Raw genomic sequence first — 17695 nt, 5'->3', positions numbered from 1 at the left:
CCAAATAGGGAAAGGAGTACGTCAAGGCTGTATATTGTCACCCTGCTTATTTAACTTACATGCAGAATATATCATGAGGAACCCTGGGGTGGATGAAGCCCAAGCTGGAATCAAGATTGCCAGGAAAAGTATTAATAACCTCAGATATGCAGATGACACCACCCTTATGGCAGAAAGCAAAGAAGAACTAAAGAGCCTCTTGATGAAAGTGAAACAGGAGAATGAAAATATTGGCTTAAAACTCAATATTCACAAAAGTAAGATCATGGCATCTGGTCCCATCAGTTCGTTGCAAATAGATGGAGTAACAGTGGAAACAGTGACAGACTTTATTTTGGGGGGCTCCAAAATCACTGCAGATGGTGATTGCAGCCATGAAATTAAAAGATGCTTACTTCTTGGAAGAAAAGTTATGAGTTGTATCCGACTCCTTTGACCCCGTGGACTGGAGCCTACCAGGCTCCTCTGTCCATGGGATTCTCCAAGCAAGAATACTGGACTGTGCTGCCATTTCCTTCTCCAATGACCAACCTGCTGCTGCTAAGTTGCTTCAGTCGTGTCCAACTCTGTGGGACCCCATAGACGGCAGCCCACCAGGCTCCTGATCTACCTAAACAGCATTAAAAAGCAGAGACATTACTTTGCCAACAAAGGTCCATCTAGTCAAGGCTATGGTTTTTCCAGTAGTTATGTATGGATGTGAGAGTTGGACTATAAAGAAAGCTAAGTACCAGCTATTTAAAAGAATGCATTTGAATCAGTTCTAATGAAGTGGATGAAACTGGAGCCTATTATACAGAGTCAAGTAAATCAGAAAGAAAAACACCAATACAGTATATGAACACACATATATGGAATTTATCAGAGGAAGCAATGGCAACCCACTCCAGTACTCTTGCCTGGACAATCCCATGAATGGGGGAGCCTGGTAGGCTGCAGTCCATGGGGTCGCTAAGAGTTGGACACGACTGAGCGACTTCATTTTCACTTTTCACTTTCATGCCTTCGAGAAGGAAATGGCAACCCACTCCAGTGTTCTTGCCTGGAGAATCCCAGGAATGGGGAAGCCGGGTGGGCTGCCGTCTATGGGGTCGCACAGAGTCAGACATGACTAAAGCGACTTAGCAGCAGCAGCAGCAGCGTGGAATTTAGAAAGATGGTAATGATGACCCTATATGTGAGACAGCAAGAGACACAGATGTAAAGAACAGACTTTTGGACTCTGTGGGAGAAGGTGAGGGTGGGATGATTTGAGAGAATAACATTGAAACATGTATATTACCATATGTGAAATAGATCGCCAGTCCAGGTTCCATGCATGAGACAGGGTGCTCAGGGCTGGTTCAATGGGATGACTCTGAGGGATGGGATGGGGAGGGAGGTGGGAGGGGGGGTTTAAAAAGGGGAACACATGTACACCCATGGCTCATTCATGCCAATGTATGGCAAAATCCACTATAATATTATAAAGTAATTAGCCTCCAATTAAAATAAATTAATTTTTTTAAAAGCTGAGCATTGAAGGATTGATGTTTTTGAACTGTGGTGTTGGAGAAGACTATTGAGAGTCCCTTGGACTGCAAGGAGATCCAGCCAGTCCATCCTGAAGGAAATCAGTCCTGAATATTCATTGGAAGGATTGAAGTTGAAGCTGAAACTCCAATACTTTGGCCACCTAATACAAAGAACTGACTCATTGGAAAAAACCCTGATGTTGGGAGAGATTGAGGACAGGAGAAGGGGATGACAGAGGATGAGATGGTTGGATGGCATCTCCGACTCAATGGACATGAGTTTGAGTTGGTGATAGACAGGGAGGCCTGGCGTGCTGCAGTCCATGGGGTTGCAAAAAGTCGGACACGATTGAACCACTGAACTGAACTAAACTGAACTGAACCCCTGCCCCAGGCCTGTACTGTCTCTCACAAGGATCTAAATCCCACTCCAAGTAATTCTCACCACCATAATCATAAATATCAACCCTCCTATGTAGGTATCTCACTATGACTTCTCACCTGGGCTCATATTATCCAGGGACCTGACCCCTAATTGCTGAATCCTCAGCCACATTTTTACATTTGAATTGATGCTCCACAAATCAGTGTGCCCCTCTCCATAGTTCTAATCACTACTATATCACCCTGAGGTTCCCATGAAGGATGAATATTGTGTCCCCCCAAAATTCATATGTGGAAATCCTAACCCCAGTTGGAATGTGCTAGGAAGTGGGTCTTGGAAAGGCAGTTACTTTAAAATGAGGTCATGAGGGTAGAACTCCCAGGATGGAGTTAGTGTCCTTATAAGGAGAGAGAGAGATATCAGACCTGTCCTTAAGGAGACAGCAAGGCAGGAAGAAGTCCTTTGCCAGCAAGGACATCAAGCAGCACCATGATCTTGAACTTCACAGGCTCTAGAATTATAAGGAATCGAATTTGTATTGTTTAAGTCATATAATCTATGGTACTTTGTAATAAAACTCTGAGAAGACCAAGACAATCTGGAAGAAACAAAGCAAAATCTCCATGGCCCATTGGCGTGACCTGCAAGCAGCACCTAAACCTCCAAAGCATCTGCCTCCCTGCCCACCTGCAGCACCTGGGTGTCAGTGCCACCTGGTGGAAGATGATCAAACTGTCCTAGATAGTTCCTGAAAGGATATCTTCCAACATCAGGTAGCCCACAAACATGTAATGAGTGTCAGATGTGTGAAGCACCACTGGGATGCAAAGACAGGTGGCAAAGTCAATGTACTAGAGGAGTCCAAAGTCTAGTGGGTGAGCTGGAAGCACAAACCAATTTAGTGCCGATTGTATGTGCTATAGTAGAGGCTCTTAAGCATTTTCTTTCAACAAGAAGAACAAAATAAAGTATTTGAGGACTGAAAGAATACAGAAAAGCCTTTCAGAGGAGGAGTGCAGGAGGACCTGCAAAGATCAGGTGGACCTGGCCACCAGGAGGAGAAGGGGCTGCAGGAATGAGAAGAGATATAGCTCCAAAGTCCGTGGCTGTGTCTCCCTTCCTGACAGAGGCCAAGACAGGTGTAAACTGGAGGCAATTGGTCCAACATGCTGTGAGCTTCAGTTTTCTGAGTCTGCATGTGAGTACTCTAGGGATGTGAGAAATGGCCAAAGCAATGAACTTGGAGTTAATTTAAGAAGAAAAAAAGTCAGCTTCTTAGACATCAAAATTTACCAGGAATACAAGAGTCTGAGAGAGAAGGATGAAGGGGGAGTAAGTGAGCCCATTATCTGCCTAGGTGTTCTCCAGATCCCTCCTCACATGTCTCCAGGTGTTCAAGTAAGGTTGGGGGTCTCAGGATAGAGAATAGCATCAAAGAGGACTGAGGAGTGGAGAACTGACTCTCTCCACAGCCCCTTCCAACTGTACAACTCAGTGTGTGGAGGGCTGGTGTGAATGGGAGGGAGGGTGGGTCACAGGGACAGGCCCTAAGAGGATGGACTTTGACAACAGGATCCTGAAGGCAAAAGTGATGACTAAAGTTGGCAACAGTGAGTTCCTGGTAAACCATCCACTCAGTTCAAGACTCTGCCAGCCAAGAGGAGGGGTGTGGAGGAGCCCCACGTGCAGGGAGGCAGAGCCAGATCGAGGAGACTGGGGTGAGGCCGGGAGAGCAGGCCAGTGGGAGCCAGGGAATGCGGACAGAACCCAGTGTCACACCCAGATCCTCATGATGAAAATACAGTAGAGCAGTGAGACTAATATCCTCCTATGAAAACTTTGGTTCTTATGGGTGTGGGTCTGCAGCCTCCATAGGAAATGGAGCCCTGAAACCAGGACCGTCTTTTCCACTTCTGTCCTCAGGCTCCCCTCAGTCCCTTCTGGGAGTGGGTGCTGAATATACATTTGCTGGATGTGAGGATGACTCAACTTCCACCTGAAACAACCAGAGAATTCCTGAAACAGGTGTCACTGGAAATAAAGGACTCTGGCCTTCGAGCTAACTTTTCCCCCAAAGGAATTCCAGACTCCAGTCAGTGCTCAAAGGAGCCTGCCTGCTTTGAACTCTACTTCTCAGTCTGACAGCCACCCAGTTCCCAGAGGTTCTTACTGCCAAGGCTGCCTCCTCCCACCACCCCTGACCTAACCCCATGAAACCTACTTCATGCCTGTGCCAGCAAGGCCAAGATCAAGGACCTGTGCAGGCTCAGGACAGGAGACAGCAACTGCTGGCGAAGTGCCAGGTGTGCCTCTCACGCCTGCACACAGGACTTCATCCACAGATTCACTGAGCATCAGCTGAGCATTGCCCAGGTCTCCTAGAAAGCCAGGAGCAGAACTGAACCCTCTGGAGCTCATTCTGGCTTTCTGGGACATTATCCGAACTGGTATTGTGGGTTTCTTCTCCTCTTGGGAGAGTCTGCACCCACCCTCATGAGTTCCATCTATCCCAGGGCAGAGGCTTACAAATGTCCCACGTCTCAACTTCCTGGCGCTGGGCTGCCTGCACTCCCAGAAGACTATTATAATTTGCTTGTACCTAACTCGGACTCTTGAGGTCACTGATATGCCTGTCCCCTCGCCATCAAGGCTGCCCTCACCCATTGCTCTGTAAAAAGGGAGAATGACCTGGAAGCAAGGTCTTTGCTCTGGAGCATGGCTCCAATCTTTGCATCCAGCAAGTCACTGAGGCCCAGCCACTCCTTTTCATGGGATGATGAGAGAGCTGGGTTCACTTCGTATCCTCCCTTTGGCAACTTCTCTAGGTAAGTTTTTTTGATAAACTCTATTCCATAATCATATGAATTTTCAGGAACTCTGAGACCTGACTTACAGTAGTGGCAATGACAAAAAAAAAAAAAAAACCCTCTTTGAAAAATGGCATAAGATTACAGAACTGAGTAGTGGAGACACAACAGTGATTTTCTTAAAGCCAGAAAATCAAAGGCACCAGGGCTATTTCTTCAGACCCTACCCCACCCACCACCGCCCCTCCTCAGCCAGGCAGCTTCTCTGCTTCCCTACCACCCCTGCTTCCCACCCTGACATATTCATCTGGTTCCACTTTTCAGATTTTTTTCTCTTGCCTCAACTTCTTTGAAAAAATGTCCCCAAAGCCTGAATAATCACTTCCTCTGGAATACAGATTGAACCATCCCCATTTGTTATTTAAAGATCCACCTTCTGAAATGTGAAGCAGCACCATCTTGTCAAAGAAGGGTCTTTTTGAAGAAGGAGGGATGGCAGATAGAGGGGTGGGCTCCTCCTGGATTGACTTCATCTTGTTCCTGGAGGAAAATCCTAAGGAACCCTCATTCTCTCTGTGTGAGACAGAGAGAATAAAACACTGGCGCTGAGACTGCTCTGTCCTTGGTGGCCAGTGGGAGAGAATCTGGATTCAGGATGCTGGTAAGAGGTGGTGGTAGCAGAAAGGGAAGCAGATCAGTACTAGAGATGGGAGTTGGGAGAATCCTGTTTCAGAAATGGAGCAGGGCTCATGTCATACAGTGCAGTAGAGAATGACACTGTATTAAGTGCCCACCGTGTGCAGAGCACTATGCTAGGAGCTTATTTATGTTTTCCCAAACAATCCCTGCAACTCAGCAGTTCTACTCCTTACTACCTGGTCTACAGAAATGCATGCACCTGTCTCCAGGGCATACAAGAGAAAGGCTACTGTAATGTTGAGTGAAAGAAGCCAGAGAGGTAAGAACAGAAACTATGTGGCTTCTCTTGTGTGAATCCCTTCAAATGGCAAAGTAAATAACCATACTTGTAGATGTCTACAGAGGTGGTCAAATAATGGAGAAAAACAAGGAAGTACTCTTCTCTGGGGAAGGGGGACTTGTGATTTGTAAGGGATGCTTGGAGACTCCTGGGATGCAGGGGTGTTCCATCTCATGACCCATGTTGTTTATATTGAGCGGTTGTGGTTTAGTTGGTAAGTCAGACATCATCCTTGCAACCCCATGGACTGTAGCCGGCCAGACTCCTCTGTCCATGGGATTCTCCAGGCAAGAACACTGGAGTGGGCTACCATTTCCTCCTCCAGGGGATCTTCTCAACCCAGGGATTGAACCTGTGTCTCCTTAGTCTCTTGCATTGCAGGCAAATTCTTTACAGCTTAGCCACTGGGGAAGCCCCATCTCTTCTTGTATTTTATTCCTATTTTGGTTAGAGAGGCCACATAGGAGCATGCCATGCACTCAAAACTTCACCCAGAGGCTGTAAACCTGGGAAAACATTCATTCAGTTCCCCATGTTTTCCTCTGCAAATCTGAAGTAATTGCATTTCTTATTTTGTGACCTAATCCTTCTTGTCCTTTGGTCTCAATTATATAATCTACTCTGTTTATCCATATTCTTAAATTTACAACATTTCTTTCTTGTGGGTGAAACAACTACTTTTTGTGGGCAAATATGTTATGGAAACACATTCACATTTTTCATTAATCGTAAACACTGAAACAGTGGCTCACATTTTAAAATATAAAAGTGAGATGGGTGGAGGACTTAGTAGGTGCTTATCTTCAGTATTTACCATCCCCAGGACCATTTTATTTTTTATTGAAAATATAATGTCATGCAGGAGTGTCCCTGGAATTCTGGTCTGCTAGAAAAACCAACATATTCATAATGAAAGAAATAGTTCATATTTAAGGGGTTCAAATTAAAATAGGTATTTTTGTCAAATATCTATTGGGGATTTCACTAGTGGCATGAACAAGTCTTTTTAAATCTAGAGACTCCTAAAATAGATAAATATCCCCCATTGTAAAAAGCTTGCAGGTATATATAAGTGCAGCTATTTCTGGTGTTATTTAGATAATAAGTAAAGAAGATGAAACTCAGACATAACTCTCAAATTTTAAATACTTGGCTCTTCCAGGACAGGGAACTATGGTACCAGCACATCTAGATAAGGTTTATATTGATAACATGAAAGGCATTGGTCAGCACAGAAGCAGGTTAGTATGTGTCCTCAGGATAAGGGTCATCAGCAATCTGACCTCCAGGGAAGTGTGTCTAATCTGGTACGAAGTTTCCAGATACAGGGAAAATAGCTGCTTCCTGACCATCGCACAGTTTATGCTGAGTGAGCACCCTTGCTTTTAGGGAAGGACTTTGTTCATGAGAAGGTGATGCTCAGGTCCATGATTAGCCACCTGTCCCCAGACAGGGAGTCTTTTATTATTAATGAAAGCTTGCATTGTATATCATTGTATATCTCTACATTGTATATCATTGTTGACATAATTTTTTCAACATCAATGTGCATCAAGAGTCTAAAAGTTTTGAATATTGTAAGAAGAGAGTTTTCAGACTTGAATCACTGAAGGTGCTGTGCTTAGTTGCTCAGTCATGTCCAGCTTGTTGCAACCCCATGAACTGTTACCTGCCAGTCTTCTCTGACCATGGAGTTTTCCAGGCAAGAAAACTGGAGTCAGTTGCTATGCCTTCCTCCAGGGGAATTCCCCAAACTAGGGAATGAACTCACATCTCTTGCATCTCCTGCATTGGCAGACAGATTCTTTACAACCGAGCCACCTGGGAACCCTGTTGAAGTCAGGGTTCAGTTCAGCTCAGTCACTCAGTCATGTCCAACTCTTTGTGACGCCATGAACCGCAGCATGCCAGGCCTCCCTGTCCATCACCAACTCCCGGAGTTTACCCAAACTCATGTTCATCGAGTCAGTGATGCCATCCAACCATCTCATCCTCTGCTGTCCCCTTCTCCTCCTGCCCTCAATCTTTCCCATCATCAGGGTCTGTTCAAATGAGTTAGCTCTTCTCATCAGGTGGCCAAAGTATTGGAGTTTCAGCTTCAACATCAGTCCTTCCAATGAACACCCAGGACTGATCTCCTTTAGGATGGACTGGTTGGATCTCCTTGCAGTGCAAGAGGCTCACCCATAAACTGAGGTGGGGCAGGAGCTCTCACAGTAGGTGGGCACAAGCAAGGGCTGAGAGCAGTCACTCCACCAGGGGAGCGTCTCAGGTTTAAGAGGCGATGTAGTTGGCATGACTGATGGGATGGATGTTAGGACTAAGATTAAAAGACCCTGTGAAAACTAGAAGATTCCCTAGGAGGACAGTTCACTGATCCAAGGATGAGGGCAAGGTCCAACATCCTCCAGCTCACAGACAGTGAGAGTCCCAGGGCCCTGCTCGGAGACCAGTTGAGGCTTCTCAGGCCAACAGCCTTTGCAGGTCTGGGTTGTAGCTGGAGATTCAGGCCTGTTCATGACTCACTGAGAGCAAGGGAGGTGACTGTGGTTTACCAAGGGCTACTCAGATGCTGCAGAGATACAGCTACAAGACCTGTGCTCCTTTGCCTGGGCTGATGTGAGAGAGGTGAGGGGCAGCCCTGGGAAAGGCCTGGTCCTCCCTTCTTGTGGCTTCTCAGGGTCTGAAACCATCTTAGTGTGGGAGAGTCACTGCACTGAGAGGAACTTGGATCCAAAAAGAAAACTGGCAGCAGGTCGGGGGTGGGGAGGGCATTGGAGGCCTGGTCCTATTCCTGATTTTGTCAGGTACTGACTTTCCAGACCCTGGGCTTATCCATTAATATCTTTGGAGCCTCAGTTTCCCCATCTGTAAAATGGAAGGTAATCATATTTTTACCCATCTGTATCTCACAGGTGAAAGGATTTCATACTTTAGATATGTAGGAGGCATTGATGGTGATTTCACTGACTGACTATAGATCATAGGAAACACTTGTTATGTTGATTTAGCAGGAATAGATTAAGCAATGTCCTCATTTATCCATATCAAACTTCTCCCCTCCTTAACCCTTTAGAACTAAACCCTAGCAGAGCTCCTATTTCATTGTCATGGACTGCTACTGCTAAGTCACTTCAGTCGTGTCCGACTCTGTGCGACCCCATAGATGGCAGCCCACCTGGCTCCACTGTCCCTGGGACTCTCCAGGCAAGAACACTGGAATGGGTTGCCATTTCCTTCTCCAATGCATGAAAGTGAAAAGTGAAAGTGAAGTCGCTCAGTCGTGTCCGACTCTTAGCGACCCCATGGACCACAGCCCACCAGGCTCCTCCATCCATGGGATTTTCCAGGCAAGAGTACTGGAGTGGGGTACCATTGCCTTCTCCGATTATCATAGACACAGAAGAGCATTTCCTTAACCTGAGCACAGGACCTGTCATCACTCATGGTCTCTCTGAGACTCAGCCTCACAAAGTGGAGATATTTCCAGTTGTCATAGAGAACAATGTAGCTGTTTTATGTGTCTTTTCCTACTATGGGAAATAAGCTAACAGCCTGTTCAGATCCTAATGGCTTTAAAATCTACTTGAATCAGAGATTTCATATTCTTTCTTTAGATTCTCTTGCCTTCAACTGTCTTTGATGTGATTTATTTTATCTTAAATTCTTTAGCTGCAGACTACTCATACTCTTTAGCAGAATGTAGGGGAAAAAGATACACTAAACGGTGTATTTTAGGTCAAGGATTTTTTGGGTAGAGCTGAAGAAACAGTTTGGACTTTCCTTGGACCTTCTCTTGGACTACAAGATTAAACCAGTCAATCCTAAAGGAAATTAGTCCTGAATATTCATTGGAAGGACTGATGCTGAAGCTGAAACTCCAATACTTTGGCCACCTGATGCGAAGAACTGACTCATTTGAAAAGACCCTGCTGCTGGGAAAGATTGAAGGCAGAAGGGGACGACAAAGGATGAGATGATTGGATTTCATTATCGACTCTATGGACATGAGTTTGAGCAAACTCTGGGAGTTGGTGATGGACAGGGAAGCCTGGCATGCTGCAGTCCACAAAGAGTCAGACATGACTGAGTGACCAAATTGAACTGAGGAAACAAATTCAAGCCCGAGATTCCAGAAATGACATCTGGAGTCACACCGCAGAATAGGGTTGCTGAAAGAGCTGCTGCCTTTGCTGTGAACAGAAACCCACAAGATGCCTGCTGTAATCATGCTCTCTCTCAGCATTCTGTGCCATCAAAATAGATGCCCTGCATCCAGCCTAGACCCAAATATAGCTCTGTCTCAAATAAAAGTCTGTGAGCATAGAAACAGTGGTGGAACCGTATCCATAATATTTGGAAAATGTGATTTGAACTTTTCATCACTGCAGTGTAAAAAGGTGTACAAGCTCAGGAATGCCTTGGGTTTTGGATTAACCAGTTCCAACCACAAATTTTGTCCTCAGAGATCTATTTTATACTTTTTTAGCTCTCTCTTGTTTTTTTCAGAATGCAAGTTACCCCAAACCTTCTGTAATTATCCCGCTTTACTGTCTCATACTCCCCCTACTTCTTCTCCATCCTTCATTAATCCTCCACACTTGCGTTCACACCTGTGCTGTTGGTTCAGTTCTTTCCTGGTTTCCATGAAAAAAAATGAGTTGAGTCAAGAATGGGCTTGTTTGCTGACATTACTGTAAGTTTCGCTTATCCCTTATTTTAATTAGTTCTGTGAAACACACCTGTGCTGTTGGTTCAGTTCTTTCCTGGTTTCCATGAAAAAAATTGAGTTGAGTCAAGAATGGGCTTGTTTGCTGACATTACTGTAAGTTTCGCTTATCCCTTATTTTAATTAGTTCTGTGAAAGAACCACCCCAACAGATATTTAGCCCTCATCAACACCCTTTCTGGGTGAAACTGTCCTAACTTATAGTGATCATGAGCACAGTGAGATCCAAGGGTAAATGTGAGTGAGAACTGAATAAGTAGAAACAAAAAGAGTGTAGGTATTTCTTCCAAGAAGTCTGCCTGTGATGAGGAAGAAAGAGATGTATTAGGGGAAAGTCATAAATTAGTAAGTTTTTGCTCTTTTTCATGGAAGAGGTTCAGTCGTGTTTTCAAAAGAAAAGACAGGTGAGAGGGAGAAGTTCAAAACATGATACTAATGGGAATAATTGATAAAACAATGTGTCTGAGGGAGTAAGAAGCAAGAATATAGAGAGGCCTGTGGGGCATAAACATATTAAATATTTCATGTCTAGAAGCATAAAGCTAAATACAAAAATGAATACTTAAAATGACAAGAGTCTTTAAAATGACAAGAGATTTTCTTCTGGTGTCCTGAGGCCTGCATCACCTCCTCTTTGCCTCTACAGCCCTGTCCAACTCTTTGTGACCCCATGGACTATACAGTCCATGGAATTCTCCAGGCCAGAATACTGAACTGGGTAGCCTATCTGTTATCCAGGGGGTCTTCCCCACCCAGGAATTGAACCAAGGTCTCCTGCATTGAAGGCAGATTCTTTACCAACTGAACTATCAGGGAAGAGATAGTATAGGAGAAAAAGAAAAACTAAAAATGAGGTTTGAGAGAGAGGATCTCAGAAAAATTAGCAGTCAGGAAAACCAAAGGCCTTTTTATGTATAACATAGTGGTGAAATTTGTATAGGACTTTTCAACATACATCCTGGGATGGGGATAAAAGCAAGAAGACAACAGCTGTCTGAGGGAGCACCTCAGCTGGGGGAGCAGATAGGCAACCAGATACAGGGATAAAAGACCCTTTTAACCCAGCATCCACATTTTTTCATCCGCATGGTTTCAGTATTAATTATATAGGTAGGCTAAAATATAAGCATCTGAAGGCAGAGTTTCAAAGAATAGCAGAGATAAGAAAGCCTTCTTCAGCAATCAATGCAAAGAAATAGAGAAAAACAACAGAATGGGAAAGACTAGAGATCTCTTCAAGAAAATTAGAGATACCAAGGGAATATTTCATGCAAAGATGGGCTCGATAAAGGACAGAAATGGTATGGACCTAACAGAAGCAGAAGATATTAAGAAGAGATGTCAAGAATACACAAAAGAACTGTACAAAAAAGATCTTCACGATGCACATAATCACAATGGTGTGGTCACTGACCTAGAGCCAGACATCCTGGAATGTGAAGTCAAGTGGGCCTTAGAAAGCATCACTATGAACAAAGCTAGTGGAGGTGATGGAATTCCAGTTGAGCTCTTTCAAATCCTGAAAGATGATGCTGTGAAAGTGCTGCACTCAATATGCCAGCAAATTTGGAAAACTCAGCAGTGGCCACAGGACTGGAAAAGGTCAGTTTTCATTCCAATCCCAAAGAAAGGCCATGCCAAAGAATGCTCAAACTACCACACAATTGCACTCATCTCACACGCTCATAAAGTAATGCTCAAAATTGTTCAAGCCAGGCTTCAGCAATATGTGAACTGTGAACTTCCTGATGTTAAAGCTGGTTTGAGAAAAGGCAGAGGAACCAGAGATCAAATTGGCAACACCTGCTGGATCATGGAAAAAGCAAGAGAGTTCCAGAAAAGCATCTATTTTTGCTTTATTGACTATGCCAAAGCCTTTGACTGTGTGGGTCACAATAAACTGTGGAAAACTCTGAAAGAGATGGGAATATCAGACCACCTGACCTGCCTCTTGAGAAATTTGTATGCAGGTCAGGAAGCAACAGTTAGAACTGGACATGGAACAACAGACTGGTTCCAAATAGGAAAAGGAGTACTTCAAGGCCGTATATTGTCACCCTGTTTATTTAACTTCTCTGCAGAGTACATCATGAGAAATGCTGGACTGGAAGAAGCACAAGCTGGAATCAAGATTGCCAGGAGAAATATCAATAACCTTAGATATGCAGATGACACCACCCTTATGGCAGAAAGTGAAGAGGAACTAAAAAGCCTCTTGATGAAAGTCAAAGTGGAGAGTGAAAAAGTTGGCTGAAAGCTCAACATTCAGAAAATGAAGATCATGGCATCCGGTCCCGTCACTTCATGGGAAATAGATGGGGAAACAGTGGAAACAGTGTCAGACTTTATTTTTTTGAGCTCCAAAATCACTGCGGATGGTGATTGCAGCCATGAAATTAAAAGACGCTTACTCCTTGGAAGGAAAGTTATGACCAACCGAGATAGCATATTCAAAAGCAGAGACATTACTTTGCCAACAAAGGTCTGTCTAGTCAAGGCTATGGTTTTTCCTGTGGTCATGTATGGATGTGAGAGTTGGACTGTGAAGAAGGCTGAGCGCCGAAGAATTGATGCTTTTGAACTGTGGTGTTGGAGAAGACTCTTAAGAGTCCCTTGGACTGCAAGGAGATCCAACCAGTCCATTCTGAAGGAGATCAACCCTGGCATTTCTTTGGAAGGAATGATGCTAAAGCTGAAACTCCAGTACTTTGGCCACCTCATGCAAAGTGTTGACTCATTGGAAAAGACTCTGATGCTGGGAGGGATTGGGGGCAGGAGGAGAAGAGGACGACAGAGAATGAGATGGCTGGATGGCATCACTGACTTGATGGACATGAGTCTGGGTGAACTCTGGGAGTTGGTGATAGAGAGGGAGGCCTGGCATGCTGCGATTCATGAGGTCGCAAAGAGTTGGACACGACTGAGCAACAGAACTGAACTGAGGCTAAAATAAGAGAAGAGAAACAGATACACTATGCAAACACTAATTCAAAGAAATCTAGAATGGTTAAAAATCAGGGAATGTAGACTTCAGAACAGGGAAGTTATCAACATTAGTGATGCATGTCACATGATGAAGTGGTAAGTTCACCAACAAGTAATAACAATCCTAAATGTATGTACATCTAACAGAAGAGCTTCACAGTACAGAAAGGGAAAGCTCACAGAAATGGAATAGAACACAGACCAATCCACAGTTACAGTCAGGCGCTTTAACACTCCTATCTCAGTAATGGAACTAGGAGATGGGAAACAAGCAAAACTGGAAAAGATGTAAACACCACCATCAATGACTCTGATCTAACTGGCACTAATAGAACACCCCACCCAACAACAGACTACACTTCTTAAGTGCCTGTGGAGAGTTCACTAAGATATGTATTGAATCATAAGCAAACCTTGACAAAGGAAAACAACTGAAATGATAAAGCTTATTCTCTTGTCATAAAGGAATTTGACTGTAAACAATAATGAAAACAAAACAAAATAGCCAAAATCTTAGAAATTAAAGAAAGTGAAAGTCTCTCAGTCATGTCCAACTTTTGCGAGAGACTCTTTGCGATGTCATGGACTATACAGTCTATGGAATTCTCTAGGCCAGAATACTGGATTGGGGAGCCTTTCCCTTTTTCAGGGGATCTTCCCAACCCTGGGGAGATCTCAGGTCTCCCACATTGCAGGCGGATTCTTTACCAGCTGAGCCACAAGGGAAGCCCAAGAGTACTGGAGTGGGTAGCCTATCCCGTCTCCATCAAATCCCGATGCAGGCAGGAGTTGTCTCCTGCATTGCAGGTGGATTCTTTACTAACTGAGCTATCAGGAAAGTTAAAGAAGACTCTTATAAATAATCAGTGGACCAAAGAGAAAGTCTCAAATGAAATTAGAAAATATTTGCATTTAGTGAAAATGGAAATATAATGTATATTCTGTATATACATTAGGTAATGTATAATTGAAATATAAATTCAGCCCAAAATCATGGGCTTAATTTAAAGCAGTACTTAGATATTTATAGAATTGAAGGTTTATATTAGGAAAGAAAAATACATATGATTAATACTTTAAACTTTAGAAACCATCAAAAAATAAAAACAAAAGAAAAAAACACAGAGCAAGCAGAAAAATGAAAAGAATAAATACAAGATCAGAAAACAATAAAACTAATAAATCTAAAAACAGGTATGTGCAGTTTTGTGGTGGTGTTGATTTAGTTGGTAAGTCATGTCTGACTGCTGCAACCCCATGGACTGTAGCACATCAGGTTTCCCTGTCCATGAGATTTCTCAAGCAAGAATACTGGAGTGGGTTGCCGTTTCCTTCTCTGGGGAATCTTCCCAACCCAGGGATTGAACCCACATCTCCTACATTACAAGCGGATTCTTTATTGCTGAGCTATCAGCGGTTTCCATATATATTTTTAAATATAATTTAAAATCATACTTCATTGTGAAAATGGAAAGTTTTTACTTAGTTTGGAAACAAAAAAGATCTCCAATTAAGCCACTTCTATTCTACATTGTGCTGGATTTTCTATCTATCTATCTAGGTTAAAAAAAAAAAAAAAAACTACAAAGATTGGAAAGGGGAGGAGGAACCAATCATTATTGGTAGACTGCATGCTTGTCCATGTATAAAACTTTCTTGAACTAGTAAGGTTAGTAATACTACAAAAGGAAAGGTCAATGGAGGAAAAACATACTTTTATATACTAGTGAGAGACATGAACAAAAATTTTAAAAGTTTTAATGCAATGTTGAGGGAGTCTGTGGTTCTTGAAGAAGTCTATGGAGATGGAGATTCATCTAGCAAATTCTGCATAGTTGACAAGAGGGTACAGCCAGGCACTGGTGGAACAGAGCTCATTAGGCTTTGAGGGTTTATCCTGGCCTCATGTACTCACCTCCAGTCCCCCCTGATCCATCTCTATTATTTTTCAATCAACATATTAAAAATATGAATCATGTTTTTAATTAAAGTCATAGCACTTCTTCCAAACATTTCAGAGTATTTAATAATATCACCATGTACTTTAGTTAGGCCTTCCCTAGTGGCTCAGCAGTAAAGAATCTGCCTGCTAATGCAGGAGATGCAGGAGATGAGGGTTCGATTCCTGAGTGGGGAAGACCCCCTGGAGAAGGAAATGGCAGCCCACTTCAGTATTCTTGCCTGGGAAATCCTTTGGATAGAGGAGCCTGGCGGGCTACAGTCCATGGGTTTGCAAAGAGTCGGACACGACTGAGCGACTAAACAACAACAAAATAGTTAATGCATCTTATTTCCTGTGAAATGGTTCCTTCTTTTTCACTGTCCACTAGCTCAGCTTCTAGAAATCTATAGGGGGAAGAACTCAGTTTCGTATGTTTCCTGCACAATTCAGAGAAAAATTCTATTCTTCAGGCCTCAGGAAGATTACAGTCCTTTCAAGTCCTTCGAATCCTCCTTTTAACTTGTAATCTGGGTGTGTGGGGGTTGGCCTTAGTAATAATTCACACAAACTAGAGAGTCAGGCTAGAGAGAAAGAAAGGACTAAAGAAATGAAAAGACTAAAGAGACACACTTTGACTTCTTTGCATTTAAACATTGAGCAAATACCAGGCTGCTTTGTTTGTATTGGGGTGGTAATACTGGTGTGGGAGAAAGGAAGAGTTTGTTTTGTAGTAGAAGACAACTTTCAGTATTTGTTCTTAGACCCACGTAAAACAGCTGATACTACTTTAATCTCCACCAGAAAACAAAGAGCATGTACGTTGCCTAACTAAACATTTGATAAATACACTTCTCCATTATTTGCTTGGGGAGAAGAATCTATCTTCTTTTTCACTAAATTAAATACAATACCAAGAGGAAACAGGAATGCTAATATAGACTGTGATGAGAAAGTGTGGAGGATATAAGAGGAGCATCTCCACTGGTCAGAGGCCAGAGAGACGTGAGGATTGGGGAGCCTCTTCTAGACGGCTATTTCCTCTTGCATCTACCTCCATCAGTTTCCTCTGCACCTGAACAGGCTGGCGAGCAGCCTGCAATGGGGTTCTGCTCAGACAACCGCCACCTCTGCTGGGCCTTCTGGCTCCTGGGATTCACCAGCCTTCTCCTCAGTAAGTGACCTTGGCTCCTGGGAGGGAGGGATATTGGAGGGAGTGTTAGGCAGGGTATCCTTTCCTTGTCTGACATCTTTAGTGAACAGAAGATCAAAACAGCTCTGTTATAATTTAACAAGGAGAGTGCATTTGCTTTAGAGCCCTGGGGTGAATGAAAAAGCAAAGTGGCCTTGGGCTATAGTGAGGCTGGGACCCTTAGCTAGAACAGCTTTGGCTGCAGTAAAGGAAACATTTCCAAGGAGGTGAGTTGGCTTCAGCTGCAGTAACAGGGAGGCTAGTAATAGGGAGCTGCCTGGGTAGGAGGGACTGGAGATGGGGGTTTAGCTCCAAGCAGACCATCACAGAGGAGAGGGCCCCTTAAAGTCTTCCATTTATCTCAAAAGAGCTTATGAATTTTGCATTCCTCTTCTGAAAAAGTTTTAAAAGATTCCCTTCAGGTAAAAGAGTACCCGAGGAGGATGCCCTCTATAGAGTCAAAGCACTCTCTTAGGGCAAAACCCTGAAAACAAGGGACATGTCTATCATTCAGGAATGATTGAACAATATGGGAAGTATCTGTACCATGGAATATTATAAAACCTTTAAAAATGCATGTGTATCAGTTGGCTCAGAAGAATTTCCAATTTCCATAAGGTCAGATGCATGACTTTCCATCAGCAAGATGCAAAAATCTCTACATATTGAAACTCTGATCTTTTAAAGAAACAGTAGCTGTTGATATTTGTAAATATCTGCATTTCCACATGTTTATAAGAGTGTGGAGAAAATGCAGGAGAAATCATAATAATTAGCTAACTGGGGTATTTCATGGGGGAAAAGTTTACTGGGTGGGAGGTTAAGAAAAAGCAGACAGAATAAGTAGATGAGCAAAAATTGAAACTAAAAGAAAAAAAGAATCACATAAAGAAGGATGTGTGTATCTACAAATTTATGAAAGATTATATCATTGTATGTATAAATTAAGTAAAAAGTAATACAAAAGAAAATTTATGAATTCTGGCAAAAGCTTGGAAGTTTTATTATTATACATTTTTGTGTTAATATCCTAGACACTCAATTATCTTGCAATGAATGAAATTTAATAAATTGCAGAGCATTTGTAAAAGAGGATAACTGGAATTAGCAATGAGCATTGTAGTAAGGACTATATTTCATTGGCTAGGTTACTTTTGACACACTG

At 43.1% G+C, this 17695-nt stretch overlaps 1 pseudogene across 1 annotated transcript in view; it reads left to right on the top strand.

Annotated features, from left to right (window-relative positions):
- Window positions 1-3454: 3454 nt before the first annotated feature.
- Window positions 3455-17695, top strand: part of LOC147376730 (SLAM family member 8-like) — a 34124-nt pseudogene continuing 19883 nt past the window's right edge. The window contains exons 1-2 of the transcript XR_015161416.1: window positions 3455-3509; window positions 16402-16512. The product of XR_015161416.1 is annotated as an SLAM family member 8-like (transcript). The remainder of the gene's footprint in view (window positions 3510-16401; window positions 16513-17695) is intronic.

Source organism: Bos grunniens, chromosome 3 (genome assembly GCF_055505025.1).
Source record: "Bos grunniens cultivar Pamir isolate PY7600 chromosome 3, Bosgru_T2T1.0, whole genome shotgun sequence".
NCBI classification, from domain to species: domain Eukaryota; kingdom Metazoa; phylum Chordata; class Mammalia; order Artiodactyla; family Bovidae; genus Bos; species Bos grunniens.
Note: the sequence above shows the minus strand (reverse complement) of the source record. Positions and strands in the feature narration are given on the sequence as shown.